The sequence below is a fragment of the Physella acuta genome, unplaced genomic scaffold, assembly GCF_028476545.2.
Source record: "Physella acuta isolate Inbredline_101_S28 unplaced genomic scaffold, ASM2847654v3 ptg001666l, whole genome shotgun sequence".
NCBI lineage: Eukaryota > Metazoa > Mollusca > Gastropoda > Physidae > Physella > Physella acuta.
In genome coordinates, this window is record NW_026733179.1 from 112,763 (window position 1) to 120,000 (window position 7,238).

The window sequence follows — 7,238 nt, forward strand, 5'->3', positions numbered from 1 at the left end:
GCAGGGAAATTTATAGCTAATTGCAGCAAAGTGCTTTTCAAAAGAAAGATTTTTAACTCAATGCAGATACAATTTTAGCTAGATGCAGCTAAACGCTTAGTTGCCACAGAGAAAAATGGTATTTGATTCGTTTAATTCGTAAACAAAAGGCCGAGTCTTATTGACCACCTGGTTAACGAACCTTATCATTGCAGTTTTATCGTGTCCAAGTGATCGAACCCATCCCTCATAATGTCCAGGTGATCGAACCCAACCCATACAGTGTTCATGTGAACGAACCCAACCCTCACTGAATGCTAGAACTGTATGCCTGTTTTATGCTGTAAACTAAATTATCTTTTGCCACTAACCTTACTCACATATTCGTGTAGAAAATACATTACTTCCATACACTTGAACCCTAGGTTTTTGTTTGAAGAAACATTGGAAAAAAAATAATAAAATAATTGTAATCAAATATTGATCAGCCTATACAATAAAAAAAAAGACTGTTTTTACGACACAAAGATATCATCTGATGACGTATGGCTATTGAAACTGTTGCACGTTTTATTAAAACAACCAGCCATAGACATTGTACAAGTTTTCACGAGTGCATAGCTCCTCCCCCGTCTTCCACCCACACATCTCATTCCCAACACCACCCACACCACCTACACGCCAATACACCCACCCACCCACACCACTCACACGCCTATCCTCACCCACCCACCCACACCACCCACCCACCCACACCACCCACACCACCCACGCGCCATCCTCACCCACACCACCCATCCTCACCCACACCACCAAGACCACCACCACGCCCCACCCCATCATCCCACCCCCTCCCCCACTAACCCACGAACTCAGCAACTGTTTCACAATGGTTTTGAACTAAGCAGTCTACACCCAGACCAGATACACCCCATGCTAAATTACCTTCCTCATTAACTGGCAAATCTTGTCAAACATCTCTACGTCACACAAACATCACTCATTGAGTGGAATCATTTTTTTGAACGGTTCTCACCAGTAGCGTAGCCAGGAATTAGTCATGGGAGGTGTTCAAACACTTTTCCATAACATGTATACAATCATATATATATATATATATATATATATATATATATATATATATATATATATATATATAGGGGGGGTTCGTGGGAGGGGTTATAACCCCCCCTATCTGTCTACGCCACTGGTTCTCACCATATATTACACTGACAAGGTTCATACCATATAATACACTGACAACCTGCTTCATAGGAAATCACCAGCAGCTCGTACTGTCGGTTAGGACTGCAGAGGCGTAGCTGGGGGAGGTCGGGTGGGGCCGTCGCCTGGGGCGCCGATTCCAAGGGGAGGGGGCGCCAAACGGGGTAGGAAAATAAAATAAAAACTCTTTTTGATCTACATTCCTAAATTATACAAAGTCGAAGTTAAGAAAATAGTCTGCTATTTGGTTTTTACGGACTGTTTTCTACACCACTTGTGAGATATAAAAAATAAAAACTGTTATGGGACAGTCGCTGGTAATAAGCGCCCCCCAATTTTAAAAAAAAAAATTTGGGGGGGGGGGGGGGGGGGGCGGGGGAGCTTTTTCACTAACGTGAATAAATTATATAAAGAGGGAGGAGCTAAATTGAAACTTCGCCCCAGGCATAGGTCGCCACGCCTATGTTGAAGTGGAATCAGAATTTCACAATGGAACTGCGTGGTCGAATGGTAGAGCGCTCGACTGTTAACCAAAAAATCTCGAGTTCGGATCTGAAGGACATTCCTGAGTCCACCCAGCTCTTAGGGGTACCTGACTGTTTATAGTGCTGACCACACTATCTTTCACGCGGCACAGAAAATGTCAATGGTACTTCACCTGCCCAGTGGAATCAAACGTGGAGATTCGAGTATAGTTTGCGGTATCGATACTTCTGATAGGGTCGGATTTCGGCTTACGGCTAGTGTTGGGGTCAAGTAAGGTGAAGGTCAGGTTTAGGGTGAGCAGCGGCAATGGTAATTGAATGTATCCAGTAGCGTCATGCGTTTTTGACTCGCTTGGTTTAAAGTAGCCCCAGCGCCGGAGGGGTTGGAGTTATGGGGGTGGGGGTGGGGGGGGGTAGGTAATTACACCCTCCCCATCCCTACCGCTCTGGTTATAAAAAAACTATTTAATGAGATAAAGACGTGCGTGCCCGAGGGGGGGGGGCATCATGAGTAGCGAGGTCAGGTACCAACCCCCTTACACAATATACCAGAAAAGCAACAATTGTACAGAGCAACAGTTGAAAAAAGCAACAATTGTAAGAGCAACAACGGTAAAGATTACTTGCTCAATACAACTAAACGGGGTTGCGTTGACACACCAGATTACTCAACACGACACACACACACACACACACACACATTTGTAATTAGCTTAATATTGGGTAACATTTTACCATAAGGTGTCGTCCATAAATGACATCGAGCGCTCTACCACCGAACCAAGCCGTCCCAATCTCAATGTTCACACAAATGTCCACTCAAACTGCAGCCCAAACTGACATCGAAACGAACAAACCAACAAACACAAGCAAGAACGACGCCTCGGGGCACTGAGACCTCAAGTTTAAATAAAATTACGACCAGAATTTCAGGACACTTTCTCATGGGACACCGTCCCAAATTCAACAAAACAATCACCCTAATAGGGGACAGAACCGCTTTTGTTTTTTTCACACACAAAACAACTCCTGCATCGAGGCTGACAGTTACCTCCCTTAGACTTCTAGTCCCTAAAGCTACACAAATTAGGTCACAAAATGGCCTCGGTCGAAAACTTAGCATAAGCAAGCGACATTAACAAATTTCATTTGATCCTAGCCCATCGTCACCGGTCTTTGAAAATGGCTGTTTCAAATAGAATTACTGTGCTCAGTTTGTTTGCTATAGGTTTTTTTTTTCGCCAACGTTGAACCGAAAAGCGTGCCCATGACAACGAAGTAGTCAAGCGTCAAACTACCCATGTTTCTAATTAAAATTAAATTAAATTTGGACACATGTTATAATTGCAATCGATCTACTAATGTGGTGATCGATATTTCCAATAACTGCATCACTTCACGCTGTGACTAGCAGGGTCTCACTTCTGCCTGTATGGTGTGTCACCATAGTATCACCAATGCATGTATGGTGTATCACCATTGTATCACCAATTCCAGTATTGTATATCACCATTGTATCACCAATGCCTGTATAGTGTATCACCATTGTATCACCAATGTCTGTATGGTGTATCACCATTGTATCACCAATGCCTGTATGGTGTATCACCATTGTATCACCAATGCCTGTATGGTGTATCACCATTGTATCACCAATGCCTGTATGGTGTATCACCATTTTATTAACAATGCCTATATGGTGTGTCACCATTGTATCACCAATGCATGTATGGTGTATCACCATTGTATCACCAATTCCTGTATGGTGTATTACCAATTTATTACCAATGCCTGTATGGTGTGTCACCATTGTATCACCAATGCATGTCTGCTGTATCACCATTGTATCACCAATGCCTGTATGGTGTATCACCATTGTGCTACCAATGCCTGTATGGTATTTCAGCATTGTATCACTAATGCCTGTATGTTGTATCACCATTGTATCACCAATTCCTGTATGGTGTATCACCATTGTGCTACCAATGCCTGTATGGTATTTCAGCATTGTATCACTAATGCCTGTATGTTGTATCACTATTGTATCACCAATGCCTGTATGGTGTATCACCACTGTATCACCAATGCCTGTCTGCGTTGTAATCTGCCGTGACAACACGACCCGACTCCTGACTTACCAGTGTGTCACCTTTCTCAGTATATGTTGTATTACCAGCAGGTCATCTATGCCTCTCTGTTGTGTCACCACGCCCTTGTCGAATGAAACCGCGTCTCACCATTGTTTTTGACTGAGTGATCACCTTTTGTCACCACTTCCTTTTGTCAGCACTGCTTCCTTTATAGTTACCACCGTGTCACCACCATGAATTATGTCACCGCTATTTCTCTGCTGTTACCACTATCCGTATCGCCACTGTTTGTATCACCACTGTCTGTGTCACCACTGTATACAAGTCACCACTGCGACAAGACCATCCGTATCACCATTGTCTGTTTCACTACCATCTGTATCACCACTGTTTCACTACCATCCGTATCATCACTGTTTCACTACCATCCGTATCACCACTGTTTCATCACCATCCATTTCACTACAGTCTGTTTAACCACCATCCGTATCACCACTGTCTGTCCCCTCCCCCCTCTTCCACACACATGTACCCCCCCCCCCCCCCCCCTTGAAGTTGGCCTGACCTCATTTAACCCCACGAGCCGCCATTACAATTAAATTAGACACGCATGACCGCACGCACCTTTCGCCGAACCCGCCTGCCGGGAGATGTGGGGGGGGGGGGGGATTAATGTGGTCAGGATCAGCTCCTGGGGTTAGGGTGGGGCAGGCTCTGGGGGTGGGGAGAGTATGGGACAACTAGGCTGGAATTGTTTGTTGAGCTGGGGCGAGAATCTCTTAAAACCAAAAGGTCAACCGGAATAGCAGAATATGTGTTTTATTGCATGGTCGCACCATGTGTGTATTTTCTTGCTAAGTTGTACAAAGTATACTTTTTTGCACTGTTGTCTCATTTATTTTTTGGCGTCAGTACACTTTTCTAAATAGGGAGGGTTGGGGGGGGGGGTCATGTTAATCGGAATGAGCAAAAAAAAAAAAAAAGAAGCGGCGTCATTCCACTTAACAAAACATTGATTGCTCTAGATTTCTCTACTATAACAAACATAATATTTATGAGGACGGGTGGGGATCACTAGGGGGTGGGTGACATATGTCCTTAAGGACCCCGATCAAGCGCCATGATAGGACACACCACATAAAAGGAGAAATCCCAATTTACTTATTACACAGAACCAAGCGTAGAGGGAGATAAGTCGTGTAGTATTCACATCAGCTCTGGTGATCGTTATCAGGAGAACATACTCGCAAAACTTCGTGTTTGTTCTACCTAAATGTTGTGTTATTGCGTTCTGTACAGTTCTTCATTGGCTATATTTTAATTTCTTTACCTCTGCATATAAACAACGTTTTAGTCCTTATTTTAGGGAACGGAATGGTCGAGTTGGAGAGCCTATGGTTGCTAATTACAAACGCCCGAGTTCAAACCCCCGATGAGGATCTTTAGCTGCAGACAGCAACTCATTTAGGAGAGAAAACTCCAAAATAAAACAACTTACGCTTTGTAGTTTATTCTCATAATTATACCCGGAATTGCACGGCAGTGGCGTAGCCAGGATCGTCTCAGGGGGGGGGGGTTCCAATTTTTACCCGGGGACAAACTTTCGATTTGCACCCCCCTCCCCCCCCCCCCCCTCAAACTTTCGATTTGCACCCCCCCTCAAACTTTTTATATATATACCGAGGGGTCTATGGGGGGGGGGGGGGGTTATGACCCCCCTAACCCCCCCCCTGCCTACGCCACTGTTGCACGGTTTGGTAAAAATAAATAGGTTTCAATTAAATGTATATATGCAAATAAAGACGCACAACAAAATATGACATAACGTTAATCCTAACCACAACCTCAACCACAGCCACAACCACAAACTCAAACTCAAACACAATTATAAACAAAAACATATTCCTATCCGTATCCCCATTACTATACCTATAAATATAATTTTTTGATTGACAAAGGCCATGGACGCAAATCCAAAATCAAAAGTAGACTTAAGTCAGACTCAACGTGCATGCGGCGCTTTACATGTTTACACGTGATACTTAATTGGGTTGGAGTAGATCCCCCCGTTCCGGAATTTTTTCATGTCTTGTCTAGAACTACTGATATTATGTCTAGCTCTGCCCATTACGTTTAGGTCTTCGTTTATCCATGTCATTGAATCATTTCATTACTTTCAAAGTTGTACACTAATCACCAACACATGGAAAACGTCTGCATGAAGTTTCTCCATGCCAGCTCGCTAGATGTCCAGGGTTCGGATCCCGGTGACACCGCTCACTCATTGACAGATCCCGGGGGTGGGGATATTCTGACCCGGGTGTCTGTCAGTTATACAGTTTACCCCACTGTCACGGCCTTTTCTACTGCCTATTTCATGGCACACACTCAAAACAGAAATCAACCCTTACCCTGTAATTTCCATAATTTTATTAGTTCATATGTACAACACCTTCACTGCAAAAAACATCGCCATCTGCTTCGCGCTATATCTACCTCTCTCCTTCCTTTCCTTAGCGCATTCGCACACCCATACTATATTTTATATTTATATCGCCTTTTTAAGATACATACTCGAAAGATACATTCATCTACATTTAACTGTTACACCCACCCTGACCAGGTCTTATACCACGGGCGAGAGTTTGACTAACATGAACTCCTTCCCTTCATTATGGGTTGGGGGTGATTTATTAGTGTCTTTCTTCTTAACCGAAAGGGTCAAGGTTTAAATCCAAGCCGCACTAGTTCAAACATGAGATGTTTATTTTTAGTCTACGTCATGTGGACATTTTCAGCATATGACATGTGGACATTGGTCATGTGATAGGGAGAAGTAGCCACTGTATGACATATGGCCTCATGTCATTTAATATTTGGCCATGTAATAGGAATGGTTGGCCACTGTTTGCGTGTGACATATGTCATTTAACATGTGGCCATTGATGGCCTGTAACAATAGGCCATTCACAGCCTATAACAATCGGCTATAGCTTGCTATAATACCGCCATAGCCTTGGCGTCTAACTAAAAATGGCGCGTTGTGTAGACATTCAATTGAAAGCCAAAACCGAATGGGGGGAAAAAATGTTGTTGAATTATTCATAAGTAAGTCACAGGCCTGTGGATGAAAGTTATGGATGGGGTCTGGAGCTAACACAAGCGACAGACGACGCTCGGATAATGGGTGTCTCCCCCTTTTTATACAACCGCAGTAGCTTCCCTTTTCTACTTGCTTCCCTTTTTTTTCTTTGAACAAAACACAGGAAACACTATAGCCGGGGAACGGACGAAATAAAATGATAATAACAGCATCGCCGTAATCGATGTTTGCGATATAATAATCACACTTTGTATCACGTGGTTCCCGTCCCCGTGGACGATTTCCACGTGCGTTCAACCCGCGATCATAATTGAATTAGCCGTGCTCCGGTTTGGCAGGCGTCCATGGCGACGGTGA